The sequence below is a fragment of the Ostrea edulis genome, chromosome 5 (assembly GCF_947568905.1).
Source record: "Ostrea edulis chromosome 5, xbOstEdul1.1, whole genome shotgun sequence".
NCBI classification, from domain to species: Eukaryota; Metazoa; Mollusca; class Bivalvia; order Ostreida; family Ostreidae; genus Ostrea; species Ostrea edulis.
Window position 1 is genome coordinate 92291619 of NC_079168.1, and position 17481 is coordinate 92309099.

At 32.0% G+C, this 17481-nt stretch overlaps 1 protein-coding gene across 7 annotated transcripts in view; it reads left to right on the plus strand.

Annotated features, from left to right (window-relative positions):
* The window catches only part of LOC125649365 (sodium/potassium/calcium exchanger 2-like), a 71044-nt gene that overhangs the window by 10519 nt on the left and 43044 nt on the right, over positions 1-17481 (plus strand). For 2 of the 7 annotated variants that reach the window (XM_056139306.1, XM_056139307.1), the window contains exons 2-4: positions 2483-2542; positions 7399-7567; positions 12810-12906. The gene's annotated coding sequence lies outside the window, so the exon portion shown is untranslated. Of the gene's footprint in view, positions 1-2482; positions 2543-2976; positions 3899-7398; positions 7568-11878; positions 11968-12328; positions 12962-17481 lie in introns of those variants that run through there. The other 5 variants (XM_048876857.2, XM_056139305.1, XM_048876856.2 and 2 more) reach the window with 4 other exon arrangements.

The window sequence follows — 17481 nt, forward strand, 5'->3', positions numbered from 1 at the left end:
GTATACCATTAAACGGACAAAAATTATTGTGATCTTCACTTTTGGTATGCAATTGTATGAGAACATTATATTTTACACAAAAATACCCCAACTCTTGTCTTCATGCATGACATTTTCAGTTTGTTAATTTTTAGACAGTGGCAATCACTTATAACAGCTAGTACTCATGAATTTTTATAGATTTGACATATTGGTATTTTGTAATTTAGAGTGTTTCTTGTGTTGTACTTATACCAGAAAAATGTCCTTAAGATAGTTTGTAGTCTTGTTCACTTTATACATTGTTTTATTTGTGTTGGTTTTTCGCCTAATATAACTTGTTTCCATATATATGGATTCTCTCGATGCTAAAAACTATTCTTCCTGTAATTAGTAGAATTTTTTTCTAATTTTGCAGGTTCATTTTGATTTTTACATCCTCACTGATCGAGGCAATTCGAAATATCTTTTTTGATAACTCCAACATTCAATTAGTTTGAGAATTAGTGATTGTAAATTCCAATTTTAAGACTTCAAAAAATTATTGAATAACACAAGATATGAAAATACTTAGACAGTAGACACATGTTTAAGAACTAATTGATTAATCAATTTTAAGATTACATAACTGCGCTGTGTATTATTTGAAGATGAGAATAACAAATTATTCAGAAATGAAAAAAAAATAAGATAAAAAAGCAGGAATTCAGGAATGCACACAATTATAGTTTGAGTCGAAATATCTTGAGAACTTGAATGTTCAATAACCTTTATATTCAAGATTATTTTTGTTTTAGCAGTTTTGAGGTTTCTCTCTAACAAGAGATTTTAGCAATGAAAATTGTTGAACAAATTAGAGAACAATTTGAGAAATATTTGAACATATTAGAACTATATTTACAAATCTATGAACATGAGAAATATTTTAAAGATTAGAGTAGATAGAAATATTTTAACATATGAGAACTTTTGAGAGTTTGATAAATCTTTATATCAAGACATTGGCCTGTACCATATAGTCTAATTGATTTAAATGATGTGTCAATGTATTTATATCTCCCTCTTCCAGGGGAGATGGATAGTTTTTTTGTATGTTCTAGCTGTCTGTCACAAAATCTTGTGAGCGCTTTTGCTCCTTTATGGCTTATTGGATAGACTTGAAACAAGTTGTACAATGCTTCAAAATTACAATTTGCAGATGTGCATATTGTTGGTACATATTATTTTCCTAAAAGTTATAATGGATCTAAGAGGCATGGAGAGTGTAAAATAGCTTGTGAACACCTCTCCTATATGGATTATTGGAAAGCCATGAAATTTTGTACAATGCTTCATCTAGGATCTAATCTTTTTCTACAATTTTATAGCTTCTTTTCTTGTACAAGGGTATTTTAACTTTTCTACTAATCTTCAGCATAACGGTCATTATTTTTGCATCATCATGCATATACAACAATGACATTGGTTACATCAATTTTGAATCTTTTCTCCATCTTTTTCCTCAATGCACATTGTGCAGTTCATAATGTCTATGTTCCTGCTCATGCTTTTTCCTCTATTCCATGCAGTGCATTAAAATACTTTCAATGTGCTTTCTCCTCTATACCATGCAGTGCATTAAGGGGAGCAGTGTAATTTCATGGAGTACTTTCAGTTTGCTTTCTCCTCTATACCATGCAGTGCATTAAGGGGAGCAGTGTAATTTCATGGAGTACTTTCAGTTTGCTTTCTCCTCTATACCATGCAGTGCATTAAGGGGAGCAGTGTAATTTCATGGAGTACTTTCAATGTGCTTTCTCCTCTATACCATGCAGTACATTAAGGGGAGCAGTGTAATTTGGAGAACTTTCGATTTGGGGACCTGGATTGTTTTTAACCTTATATTTCAATTTCATTTAGCTCAAAATGTTAGGAAGGTGATGCTTCGGAATCCTATTTGAGATAGGGGCATTTACTCCAGCACTAAGCTGGTATTGAGGGCTATTCACTTAATTAGAGTGTAGACATGTAAATGTCAATTTTTATTATGAATAGTGAAGTAGTTTTCAAAGTAAATTGTTGAACTTGATGATGGTGTTAATGTTTTAAATCACCTTATAAACGGACAATCACTTCTTACACTGCCATTTTTTAAAATTGAAATCTACCCTGAAATTCTAGGTGTCAGTAACCGGTAGTAAAACTAAATCTCAGTAAGGAACAATACAAGGCAGAAACTTTGGCTTTTGGAACCTAGTTTATGATAGTTAAATGCTTTATTTTGTTAGAGGGATTTTGGTCTATATATGAACACAATTGAACACCGATCAGAGGCTGCAGTGATTTTACTCCATGCCACGAATTTGACAGCCAAGTTTCAGCAGATTAATTTTCTCCTATCAATGTAATGTCAGATTTCTGCATACATCTTCATCATTAGTACTACTTTCATCAAGAATCATTCAACCTGCTTGGAAAAACCAATAAGGGAATTGACTTCATTCTCTTCTTTATTCTTGTCTAGGCATCAACAAACATTGTGTCAGCCAAACACAGACTTGGGAGGCTTCAACAACGAGTAACGGTAAGACCTAGTGGCAGATTCTTGTTGGAATTTAGCACATTTTTACAATCTTTGTCCTATTTAAGGATGCAAGCATCTACAACTATTATCTATCCCTAGTAAAGAAACTATATTTTTGTACTTTTGGACCTGCAATGGTAAATAGAAAATCATATTTGATTGGTATAAAGCCTTAGATTAATCTTACATCCATCCCTAAAGAAACTATATTTTTGTACTCTTGAACCTGCAATGTTAAATAGAAAATCATATTTGATTGGTATAATGCCTTAGATTCTTACAATGTTCTATATTGTGTTGGTTTGCTAGTATAGACATGATTTTAGTCTCTTAATCTAAATTGCATGAATTACTGAAATCAGTCATTGTCTCTAGTGATACCCACTGTACTTATTAATGTTAAGTACAAAAAAGGAAACGGGAGATTTGAAACTTTTGAGATTAATTATAATTTATATATTCCGTAGACAAACGGAATTAAATTTTAATCAGTAATCTGTTAATCTATGTTTATAATGAATATCTTGTTTGACCATAACTTTGTACCAATCCCTCTGGATTATGTCCTTGAATGGCTCCACTGAGGCCTGTTTTCATAACTCTGTACCTGTAGTAGAAACTTGTCATTCACAGTCATGGGAAAATGGTTTGAATCTTTTTAATTTCTTTTAGAAGTTCAGAGGGGTTTTTTTTTTTTCATTTAAATTGGTGTTTTATTTCATTTGTATGCATGAACCACATGCTATGAATATATCCAAAGATCATGTTTTTACTTCAGAGAAAGTCTAGTATTTAAATTGAGGAGGACTATTGACAACCTCTGTTGATTTAAATTTATTATCAGACAGAAAGAAGATTGTTGATGTGACACTAGATTCTTGTGCATTCTGTTAAGTTTCTCGGGTTTCATCAATTCAGATGAATTATTCTCATAAAACATAGAACAAGATTCGAACAAAAGTAAATATCCCAACATTTCTGACATCAGTGCCATTTAATAGGAAAACTATTCTGTGATATTGAATTTCAACATGCTTTAAAGATATATTTTGAAATGCAAGCATACAGCATAGTTGAATGGATCGATTAATGTACTTTAATGACGTCAAATTGGGTATTGCAGAAATAATGTAGTCAAGGGCCATTGTTTGCCTGGATGTTAAAATTAAACAGAAATGGTTCAAAGGCTACATTGTTGTCCCCCGCTTAAGAAATTAAATACCTAAAATTAATCCAACATATGGAGAAATAGTTAATCGGATGTCTATGTAAGATTTTGAGTGAGTTTTGTAAATGTTCATTGAAAGGAGATTTTTTTTTTTCAAATGGATAATTACATGTTCATTGAAAATTCAGGTAACAAATTATTACTTATACATGTATATTGATTTATCAGAGAGACATTCTGATCTCAGAGTGATGCATTTAGACGGTAATGTTTCTGGAAAAATTGATAGCCCTTGGTAATGTCAGAACCTATAAATGACTATCCCAACTATTCATTTGTACAGTGCTTACTCAATGTCAATACAAATAGAATTTTATATCTGTTAATTAAGGCAATTGAAGCCTCTAGTCTTAAAGCTTCTACAAATGACCAGTGATTCTGGTATCATTTACTATAATGAGTCTAAACCCTTTTCTCTTCTGTTTGTCACATGGCTTTATGACATTGTTCAATCATCGCCATAGGAACTAAGCTGAATTATTGATTTGAATTTGAATTACAGACAAGATAGATAAATTGATTTATATTTGCAACTATAACAACAGAGATTGGCTAGAATTTCAACTCATATTCAATGTGATATTTTTTTTTTTCATGTCATGCTCAATAAACCCCAAAGAAAAATCAATGTTCAAGTCAATTATCTTAGGCAAGATGTAAGCTGATATTAATCATATTAAAGATACTCTGAAGTCTTCTAAATACCTGCATTGTGCACATTTAAGTGTTAAATATATATAAAACAGTATAATTTTGATAGATTTATTTATCTTGTCCACATCATATAAAGCATGAATCAGAGCATCGATCACCATTCTCTGGCAAATGATTAAACAAAAATATGCCAAGTCAACAATTATCAACGAAGTTTAGATATCTTAAGATATTGCATTCTATTATTGTTGATTACAGGTTGGGACTTTACCCCTGAGAAGCAATTTTTTTTTAAAGTGTGAAATGTTTTAATATAAAATTCTAATGGACATTTCCTTTATATAAGCAAGTACATGTATATCATAGAGACATGCTTTATAACAAATACTATTTAACAGTCTGTATAATTTACAATGTACAAGACACCCAGTCCATCGAACCAGTATGTGTCACTTAAAGCATGCAATATATATCTCATTTTATGATGCATTACCTTTTTTAGCTCACCAGGATGAATATTCAGAGAGCTATTGTCATGACACCATGCAGTGTCAGTGGCAGTGCGTCTCACTTAAAAGAAAAAACTTTAACCTTGGCTATGTTTCTTTTGAACCAAGGGGATAAGGCTTTTAAATTATATATATAGATGCCATATGACCTGGCCTTTCTTTTGGTACCAAGACTTTTGACCAAGTGACCTTGACTTTTGACTTTTGACCTACTTTTGAAAAACTTTATCTTTGATCATATGTTTTAAACCAAGGGGGATATGGATTGAATATTTCACATATAGATTCCTCATGACTAGGCCTTTCATTTGGTAACAATACTTTTGACCTAGTGATCTTTAGTTAGGACTTTGACCTACTTTTCAAAAACTTTAACCTGGTTGTATATTTTGAACCAAGGGGAATCTAGCTTTAATATTTCACATATAGATTCCTCCTGAGCAGGCTTTTTTTTATCACCAAGACTTTTGATCTAGTTAACTTAGACTGACCCACTTTTGAAAAATTTTAACCTTGTAAATTTCAGGACTGCTGAATATTAGAAATTTGCTTAGATGTGCAGAACAGATTTTGTAGCCCTTGGGAATAGTGATACTTTTTAACTAATATTCAGGTGACCAATAAGGCCTGTAGGCCTCTTGTTTGTAATTACTGAGTCAAACTCTTCAATACCAGTCCCTTTGATACCACTCAAACTGGTAAAAGCCTTATCTATTGGTTGCATAATACTGCTCACTCATGAAAACCAGACTGGAGAAAGATTTTTGCTTACCTGAGCTACAGTATAAGTTCAATTACAATGTGTAGAATTTTCTTATCTGTATTATAGACAATTGGTCGATAAAAATTTCAAATACAATAGACCAACAACAAAGTAACAAATATCCTTAATATTTATCAGAGAAATTATTTTTATTTCGAATCATTTCTTTCATAACCTGACACAGATTTATCACTTCACTATGCACATAACACTGTTTATTCAATGGTAATATTTTATAAAATCTCATTTTTATAAGTAGTGGAGGCAAATAATAATTGACCTGCTAAAGTGTTCATTTCACTACAGACTGGACTTTTCTATAGATTTTGTCTATCAGTCTACCATTAACATCGCACATATGCAGTTGGCTTTACCGACCACTCATCCACAGTCCATCTGTCCATCCATCTGTATAAACTTTACATATTTGATAGTTCTTCTCTTCTCTAGAATGCACCACCACTGTGGTCTAGAGGTTAGAGCGTTTGCCCCACATGCGGAAGGCCGGGGTTCGAATCCCAGCCGTGACAGACCTAAGTCATTAAAACAGGTAGTGACAGTTCCATCGCCAAACATTCGACATCAGGTGTGAATGTCACAGGTCCTCGGAAATACCTTAAAAATGGATGTCCCGTGTCACAGTAGGTGTGGCACGCTAAAGAACCCTCACTGCTCAATGACCATAAGCGCTTAAATTTGAAGCCCTTCACCAGTCTTGGTGACATCTCCATATGAGTGAAAAATTCTTGAGAGAGAAAGAGAGAGACGTTAAGCAAGATACAATCAATCAATCTCTAGAACAGTTCCATTGGGCCAATTTCAACTAAGTTAAATGACACAAAGCAATTCTATGAGTAAAGGGGATTCAAAATTATTAAAAGGAAGGGCTACATCCCTTTTCAAGGGAAAATCATTAAAAAAAAGTGAAAATAGAATGAATGTCTTCAAAAATCTTCTCAAGAACCAGTATGCTTATCATATATAGCAACTGTTCAAAATTGTTAATTTAAAATGATGACCAATGGAGTCAGAATGGGGACCATAAATTAATAGCTAAAACACAAAGTTTTAAATATTTTTTACTGTTGAGTAACAGAGCTTTTTGTGTAATGTTTTGTGAGTGTTGTAAGAAGTTAGATATGGTGTTTTCTTTGTAAATACTAAAACCTCACGACCGGGGCACAAAAAAGGAATTTGTGCAATCATGCAATCCCCTTCCCACAATATTTTTGTCTCTGGTTACATGATTGTTTAATAAATATTTATACCTTGATATGACATTTCACATAGTTATATATTCTTAATTCATGAGTTCTTGTTGAATAAAGTACCTTATTAAGTTATGTATTTTGTTACACAAGATCTCGGCAAAGGTGTACTTATCATACCTTTCAAATGAAGAGCCACACCCTTGTCAAAGGGGAGATGATTAAGAAAAACTTTACAGTGGGTGGGTGTCATAAAACATCTTCTCAAAATTTCCAAAATGGAAACCCAAAGCTTACATGAACAGATCAAGGCTCAAATTTTAAAGGAGTTATGGGACTTTGTTGAATTTGTACATGCTACACTATAGAAACACTTTGTGGATGCAACTCCTGAGAAACCACTCAATGGATTTTGTTCATATTTTGTAGGATTGTTAGTCACCATATGTAGTTGATCATATTGTGCAGACATTTTGATTTGACAATTTTTACAGGAGTTATGGGACTTCGTTGAATTTGAACATGCTACACTATATAGGAACACTTTGTTGATGTAACTCCTCAGAGACCGCTGGATGGATTTTGTTCAAATTTTGCAAGATTGTTAGTCACAATATGTCGTTGATAGTATTCCACCACAATTTGGATTTTACAAAGAACAAGGTACGACTGTGTATATAAAAAGGCCCCAAAAATTTCTCTGTTTTAAATGTGTCTTAATTGAATTAAGCTTGATCTGTGTTTTAAGTAATTAAGTTAAATATATGCCAAGTATACTATCTCAACTTAAATCAAAGTTATTGCTTATTTGATAGCATTATTACGTCATGAATAAGAGTTTCTCCCGCCTTTTTTCAAAAAGAGCTTAATAACTTGAATTTCATCCAGATTATTGCCTAGGAAAAGGTGTGCCCATCTGTTGAGCAAAATGAAATTAATATATATTGTTTATTAATAGACGATAAAAAATGTATTTGAATGTGAATTTGCTTGACGCATGGGCTGCATGTTTTCTGAAAGGAAAACCCCCTGAATTTATGAATTTTTTCATGGATTTTAGCATTTTTGGCAATTTTATGCCAACTTCACGCTCCTGTCATTACATCAAGAAGGAATTTTGGATCAAATTAAATGTAGTTTGGGTTTGCTTATATATTCTTTATTGGAATGGCAGATTTTGGGACTCCTATTTAAATCATCAATTTTCTGGGCCAGATGACTGTAGAAACTGTACCTCCTTCTTTTACAGGAGTTAAGGGACTTCTGTGCTTAAACTTTTTTTGCGGCATTGGGGGACATATGGCTATGCATAGCAATCTTATTTTCAGATTGATATGCATTTTTGCACACCGATCTGATATATGATAAGGGTTTTTGGACCAGTCATTGATATCGGCGACTGTGACGTCGATCATCCTTATCTAGCAGTGCAGAATTGTCATAATCATTAATAAGCACCATGTATATAATAAATAGAGAATATTACATGTTTAAACCCATACCATTATGTCGATCATATCAGGCTGAGTGGCCCCATATTAGTCTGAGGGCCGAAGGCATGAGGGTTAATATGGGCCTGAGGGCAGATATGATATAGATTTTGGCGTGTAATATTCTATTTATCATATACTGCACTCTTTCATGCTTAAATATTTCATACAAATGGGATAGTATTTTTGATGTTTTTTTTAATATGATACAGGGTCCAAAAGCTGATTTTATAAGATAATATTCATGTTATCACATTCGAGTTACGTTTTTGCATCTTAAAAGCAGGTTACAGAATATTTAATTGATACATTATACTTTTCGATTGTAAATCTCCGATACATTGATTAACTAATGGTACATGTAAAAACTTTGATATATTAATCATAATAAGCTATGGTTAAAAACTCTCTTACATTGATTTACTACAATAGAAATATTGATACATTGATTTACTATATGGTAAAAATATTGACTGTTAGAAGCAAATACGTAATTTTCGGTTTGATATGCATTTTTGCATGCCGATCAGTCTGATATGTGATATGGATTTTCGGACCAGTTGTTGATACATGTATTGGCTATTGTGATGTCATCCTTATCATGCAGTGCAGAATCTGCATAATCATTACCAAGTATATGCATGATGAATCAATTTATCTATCATATAGTACAAAGTATAAAAATGGAGGAGTATAAAAAAAACCACCACACACACTGTAAGGTAACACAATCATTTCTATTAGGTAAAAAATGCACATACTCAGGTGACTGTTAAAGGTCTGTGAGCCTCGTTTCTTATTCCCATTGATATCTATCCAGTGCAGCCTCATTTATCTGGATGCTTTCATTCCCTTGTGACTTTCATTTAAACCAAAATTCTTTTCATAATAAACTGAGAATTGAGAGGATAAAAATGAAAGAAAGAATAAATTGTTTGGACTGAATATCCATCCAGAAGTGGGATATGAAGTTGGGACTGATTTTCCACATCAGACCAGATTATACTGACAGACGTGCTCATTGATATTCAGGGTTAAATAGGAGCAAAGACAAATATATACCCCGGTATTATAGTTTTACGAACAAGACAAAAAGATTTAAATGCACAGATGCATCTTCTGATGCTAGATATTTTATTGTCTACTGCCTTTTATTCAGAAAATGTTTGTACACGTTCTGAAGGTTGTAGGTTAAACAACAGGTTAATAATCTAAATAATGATTGGTTTTGCAGTAGTTACTAATTAAGGAATTATTGAATCACATATGACACATGCAGTCACAAGAATTAACAGCATTATCTATATAACATTAACATGAGAATTCAGATGCTGCAAACTTGCTCCCAAACCCAGCTATGGCAATTCATCCAATCCTAAAAGAGAATATCTCTTTTTAATTAGAAATTATGAAATAATGAATGGATAAAAATATCATTTACATGTATATATATATATAATGAATGTGAAATTAAACCAAGAAAAGTCAAGAAGAAAAAAAAGACTTGGTGAGACATATTTTTCCCAAATGTTGAATTTGTTATTATATGTAGACAAAAGATTTTTTACGAGAACCTGAAATTTAAGAAACAAAGGTGTTGCATATATATCATTGATAATTTAATTTCAGTATACTTCGTATAATATTTATTTTCAAAGTGCAAATTATACAAAGCAAAGATAATAAATTTTTGTGTTCATTTTGCAAATTTACATTATCATATAATGCATGTTCCACCTTTTTGTGTAAAATTTCTCATTTCAGTGAAGATTTTGAGAAGTGATTGTAAAATAGAAATTGTCGAGATTATGAATGCTGACAGCCATTTTGATTTGACCATGCATACATTGACTAAAAAAATCATTGAGATCTGAATTCCCCTGTGAATTTCCCCAAAATAGACTCCATCATAAAGAATGATATCTATTACTCAAATCACTATTGATTATGACAATTGTATCTCTCATGCATTACAAACACCCAATTATCAGGTTTTTAGATGGAGATTATGATCTTCATGGAGTGAACAGATGTAGTTTCTGGCCTAAAGGCTGTAATCATATCCTCACCCATTTCTACTTTCAAACCTTCCAGAAGAAAATCTGTCTTAAAAAATGTACATTTCTCAACATAGAAAAGATGAATATGATGGATTTTGCTTTAGTTGGCTATATACATGCATGTACATGTATATAAACCATTTTAGTGTGACTTAGTGTTTTAGTTGGTTTTATTATACCTTAGAATGTTTTTGCTGTATGTAATTAGGTGAATGAATTTGCTATTTCTTCTAGCCTTGAAATAGTTTCTGAACTATCTGCCCTAGTCTTAAAACGATTCACCGGATGCTATATTTCCCCGCGTTTTCTTTTTTGTGATATGTCCAAGTCTGATAACTCTAATTTAGTTTACCACTCGGATCATCTCAGTCGATTCCATCTAATGCCGAATGTTAGTTACTTCACTTTAGTATGTCTGACACAAGTAAAGTCTACTTTGGTATGATAAAACACCTATTTACTGACTATTCGGACAATAGCAAGTTTATTGTCCCCCTCAAAAGCAACTATTTCTCTCGGCTGCACCTCGGGAAATAGTTGCTGTCTTGGGGGACAATAAACATGCTATTGTCCTCATAGCCAGTAAATAGGTGTATAATATATATATAAAACTACTTTAATGTGACTTGGTGTTTTAGTTGGTTATATGTATATAAAACTATTTTTTACTTTTTGTGTAATGTTTTGTGAGTGTTGTAAGAAGTTAGATATGGTGTTTTCTTTGTAAATACTAAAACCTCACGGCCGGGGCACAAAAAAGGAATTTGTGCAATCATGCAATCCCCTTCCCACAATATTTTTGTCTCTGGTTACATGATTGTTTAATAAATATTTATACCTTGATATGACATTTCACATAGTTATATATTCTTAATTCATGAGTTCTTGTTGAATAAAGTACCTTATTAAGTTATGTATTTTGTTACACAAGATCTCGGCAAAGGTGTACTTTATATTCATACCTTTCAAATGAAGAGCCACACCCTTGTCAAACGGGAGGTGATTAAGAAAAACTTTACAGTGGGTGGGTGTCATAAAACATCTCAAAATTTCCAAATTCCAAACTATTTCAATGTGACTTAGTGTTTTAGTTGGTTATATATATAAAACTATTTCAATGTGACTTAGTGTTTTAGTTGGTTATATATATAAAACTATTTCAATGTGACTTAGTGTTTTAGTTGGTTATATATATAAAACTATTTCAATGTGACTTAGTGTTTTAGTTGGTTATATATATAAAACTATTTCAATGTGACTTAGTGTTTTAGTTGGTTATATATATAAAACTATTTCAATGTGACTTAGTGTTTTAGTTGGTTATGTATATAAAACTATTTCAATGTGACTTAGTGTTTTAGTTGGTTATGTATATAAAAATATTTTAATGTGACTTAGTGCCAGGGCTTTATGTTTCTTATTTAGTGAATTTCATCAAAATAAAAATGCCAAACAAATCGCACCCTGATAGGACAACAACACAAACTGGTTCTTTTTGTGATGCTGAAAACAGGTATTTGATATTTCATTGCGGATTCATGACTACATTATCAATATATATATATATATATATGTATATATATATATATATATATATATATATACATATATATATATATATATATATATATATACATATACATGTGTATATATATATATATATATATATATATATATAGTTTTCCTTTAATCAAACACAAAGAAGTACGAGTATTGGTATGTTGGAAAGTTTTCACTTTAACAGAAGAGTGATCTTATTGGCATGGTAACACCAAAACAATTCGATGCCTCTACAATATGTCGCTTTCTAATTACATTTGAATATTTCTTTGATGCAGATATTTGTGTTGCTGGCATGGGTTTTTAATTTTACCAAAAATCAATTAATGTTGGCAGTAACGGAGATGTTAAAATCACAGTTTTCTATGAAGTGTTTGATAAAACAGGCGAGAGGCCTGGATAAACCATGGTCTTAATCGACATGAATGTTCAACAGTTATTTTTGTTTTACACATCAAATGTAAACCTTGCTGACACCAAAGTTGAAAGGCAATGACAATAGAAATCTGAAGATTCAGTTCAATAATTGGCTGTAACAACAAAATCTGCAGAGAGGGAGATCGAGAATGAATTCATGATACTACATAAATATTCACCAAGCACATCATGTATTTATTGAACAGTTGAATTTTTTTTTTTTTTTTTTTTTTTAAATTATGCTATTTATTTGAGAAAAAAGATACCCCAGCTGCCTTAAATATTGATGGCTTTGTGAGGCCCACACTTCTGCTAGTTCAAAAGAAGCCAATGGCCGATAAGTACAGTTATATATGTGGTTATTGATTTTTGATGCAGGTAGAAAACTACGAATATTGTGACGTGACGAAATCAGCATCCAACATCAATACAACCGGGGAACCAGTGTATGGTCAGCTTGGAAACATTTATAAAGGTGAGCTTTGTCAAACTGGCTCAAAATGGAAGTGTTAGTGGTTCCCATTGATTAGGTAAATATGTATGTTCATGGATATTTGATGGATGTATCTATTTTTCTTTATTTTGAGTCACTGGGCATATGACCTGCTGGAATTTGATCAGTGTCTGTATTTGACATTATGGATGCTTGTAAGTGACATTGCTATCTCTCTTATCGGAATCGGAATTGTAGAAGGGTAGAGCTATAGAATTAGTAGAAAATCTTGAAAGTGCATATTTCAGTTTAATATTGTTATCATTTCACATGATATCTTGGATAAACGCTGTGTTTAATCATTGGATGTGAGAGTATGATATACATAATATAACTTTTTTTTTTGCTGCAGTTTGAATTTTCCTTATTTTCACTAGGCTATATTAACTCAAGTCATAACATTTTCTCTGGGTGTAAAAATAATGAATTTAGATCTATTTGAAAATGGATTCAGAAAAGAAACTGAAAATAACCCAGGACAAATTTAGGCTGTATACTAGCTGTCATATTGTATCAAATTAATAAATATTTTTTTGAAAATATGTGAATAGAATGTTTTGATAATCACTGGTTGGACTGTTTTAATGTAATTTTCAATTACCTACTTTTCATTCATCACAGTTAACCTACAAGAAGGAAAATAGATACCTTTGTCAATTTTTCTTATGAAGAATTTAAGTGCTAAATTTTTCATTTCATACTCTCATACTCTAGATCTTTTGAAACTCTCAATCTATCAAATAAAATTTTAGCCCCATTATATATAACCCTTTAGAATTTACAATCAACACCTCAAAGCGTTCATTTTTTAAATATATATGTACAAGCATTTGGTAAATCATGACCTTAATTAGCATCACTTGAACCTTACCTGCAAGAGACTCATGGTTCACAGTTAAAATTAGCGTTGAAACTTCAATAGATATCCCAACCTGGGGATTACTGTAAAGGGGGAAATAATTAATGGTAAAAAATATTCACTATATCTATGAATTTAAGAAACAGTGAATGAGGTTAATAAAAAAAAATTATTCATGTACGAGTCCAGGCTACCTGAAGATGTATTACGTATTCCTTCAGTACTATATGCACAAGCTGGTTGTAATCTAATTTACTAGCTGTTATTCTATTATGTTTTCTTTGAAATCAAATCAGCAAATAATGATTTGTATTAATCTTAAAACATGTGTTTGTATAGCCTAAGCCAGCTGTTTGATTGCTAAAAAAAATTAGTGGTTTCGGTCTTGATATACCCGTGTGTAGCAACCGCTACCTCAGGCACCGACCACCCAATAATAGCGTTTCATTTTTTGAGTGACTTCTTGATTTCTACAGCATAGAATTTCTGAAACTCGTTATACAAATACTATTTAAATAAATCATTGGATATCAAATTTAGAGGTTGCAATTTGTTGGTGCATGCAGCATTATGACTTTGACTTCATGGTTTGACCTACTTTTGAAAGACTATAACCTAAGCCATAACTTTTGAATGGTTTGTAATGGAGCTTTCATATTTAACATATGTGTATTTCTTTTCGTACTAGAATTACTTGCTGCCATACGAAGGGCATCAGTGTTTTATTTTTTAACTTTAATTTTTTATCGGTCTTTTTCGTTTTAGTCTTATTTTAATTGTTATTATTATCATAATTTGTTTTTTGCATTAATAAGGATATAAATACAATAGAAGATCATTCCCCCAGGATTCCATTGTTTTTACTTATAAGGCCAATTAAAATTAATTGATTGATTATCGTCCCTGCCCGCCCCTCAAAAAAGGGCCCTCCCCAAATTTTTTTATTTTTGCAAAAACTGCAATTTCAAACAAACTTGCTTCCCAGTGACATGAGTGAATAATTAAAGTCACGGAATGTTGGTTTTATATCTTCTACCAAGGATTCTTTGAATGTTAACTTGATTAACACTGTGTGATATGCCTTTTGTTATTAATTTTTTTTCTCAGGAAATAAAAATTGAAAAATAAAATCCTTCCACCCGCCCTATAATTTTTTTGTGACCCTGGATGATATTTCTACTAATTCAGTTGAATTGGCCAAATACAAACAGTTTAAACATTGTGGAGTATGCTGTAATGGTAATATGCATCAATTTCATGATAATGTGAACTGAATAATTATTGTAAACAGTGGAAGGGAATCGCTCACTATGCGACTGACACTTATATCTAAGAAAAAAAATGTTTCCATAGTAAAAATGGCAAAAATATTTGGTTACAAATATGTAGTTATATACTTGTGATGAATATAATTAAGTGTCATAGGAACCAGCAGATGTACATGAGCTGTCAATTAATTGCCATGGTGGTAAAGTCTCCTAAGGTATTGATTCCTGATCATACTGAAAAATAACATTTTTAGAATTATTGCCATTTGGTGTTAAATGAAGGTAAATAGCCCCCAGCTCTTCTGGTTACCTCCATAATACTGTCACTGATAAGTATGCTTCAACAAAGATGTCCTATAAAATATGTTGTTTTGTTGCACAGAGACTGGCTTCTTTTTATATTGACTTTGCATGGCATCAGTTTCCCCAATACACTACAGTGAACCCAATTCATTAGCGATCACGTCTGATGGACTTGTCATCCCGTGTGTGTACACAGGTTTATCAACACCAAGTTGGAAACATTAATGTATAGAAAAATAGGTAAAGTTTTAAATTTTTTAATTTGATAATTTTCCTGGGCAATAACAGATTTGATAATGAATTCTTTATACCACACACACTCTTGATGACATATGCAACAGATTAACTTGAAGTTCCAGTAAAATAATCAAGAATATTCCTATGATCTGATTAAAAAAATTTTAGTCTATCTTTGCTCAATATCTTTCATCTATTCAACCATTAATCCGATGTATTTGATGAAATCCAATAATACAGATACTAAAGTTTTACTGACTTAATTTAATTCCTATAAAGAAAGGGCACTAATTTTCCAGTATAATAATTATGTTTCATAAAAGTCTAGTAACATGCCCTAGTTTTTCACATCAGAGGAAGATAAAGTATGATAGCTTGAAATCAGTAGTCTTTAATTGCAGCATGATCAGTGATTAACGTGTGAGAAATGGTGACCAAAAAGGAAGAATTTGTTGGTTGATATAACCTTTTGGTTTATAGATTTTGTTAGAAAATAAAAACAAAACCCTAAAAGGGTGAGGTTTTTATTTTCCAACATTATCTCAAGAAAGAGAAGTTTATTGTAATATAGGAAAGAATATTCATGGCTGGATTGGGAATCAAACCTGGGACTCCTGCATTGGTAGCCAGGTGCTCTAACCATTGAGTCATCTGGGCTGATGTCCACGTCCACAGTCCATATAGCCTTAACTACTACATTTTCCTTTCTCCTTAAATTGTTTTTGTGGCCCTTGAAGACACTGTCACAACCCAGATTTTTTTGCCTCCGGCAGAACACTCACCTGACATCCAGGGGTAGTCACAGCACCAAATGTAATATAGGAAAGGAGAAATGGTTGGACTGGTAATTAAACCTGGGACCCCTGCATTACATTACTAGTCAGGTGCTCTCACCACTGAGCTGTCCAGGCTGATGTCCATATAGCCCTAACTACATCATTAAGAATTCTGATAACTAGGTACTGTTGAACCTCATTGTGTCTAAGTTCACGGGACCATCTGAAAACTTTGACACGTCCAAGGTTTGACTTAACTGAATTCATGAATTCAATATTTAACAGTGAGTTTCATTAAATATTTTCCAGTTAACACATACATGTTGTAAATCCACTTGAAGGAGTTTTTCTATTCCCCTAGTTTAAATGTGCAGTGTTAAAGTTGCTGATAAATAGAAATTAAAGCCTTTGTATTTTTTTTATTTCAATAAGACAAAATGAAAAAGAAAATCAAGGAAGATTTTGAGCAAGTTTGGGTTTTTTCAAAGCCCTCCATTACCCCTAGAGTCCCCCAGCAGGTCGCTGTTCTACACCGTAGTAGGTGCAGAACAGGATTCCCTTCTTAAATTTCCAAACATTACCTAAAAGAATAGTGTTTCCCAAAACTAGATGAATCCTGGTTATAATATAATGTAAATGTAGATTAAATGATATTTTACATTACAAAAACTTAGAATAAATACTTACAAGTTGTTAATCTGATTTACACGTACCTTCATGATGATGGTAATGATGATGCTCACACAATTAAGATAATCAAAGTACTGAAAGTACTGGATAGTGTTAAGCTTGTGAATTCTGCCATCTATATGAAATATGGCTTTGTAGTTTGGCAACACTAAAAAGGTATGATATACTAGTATAAAAATTACCAGCAGTTTTTAATGTGCAATTCATCACAAACTTGATAAAAATTGAGAAGAAATAAATACAAGATCTTGTACAATCATAATCAACACTTAGCACAAGTGAATTAACTCATTTTGGAAATACAGACGAGTTTTAGCAGTTTGAGTTATATGCCCCTGATTTATGCTTTATGATACCGTATATCAGGTTTTTTTGCAAATCAAATTTTCACTATTTCAAAGTCATAGTGAAAATATAATATTTA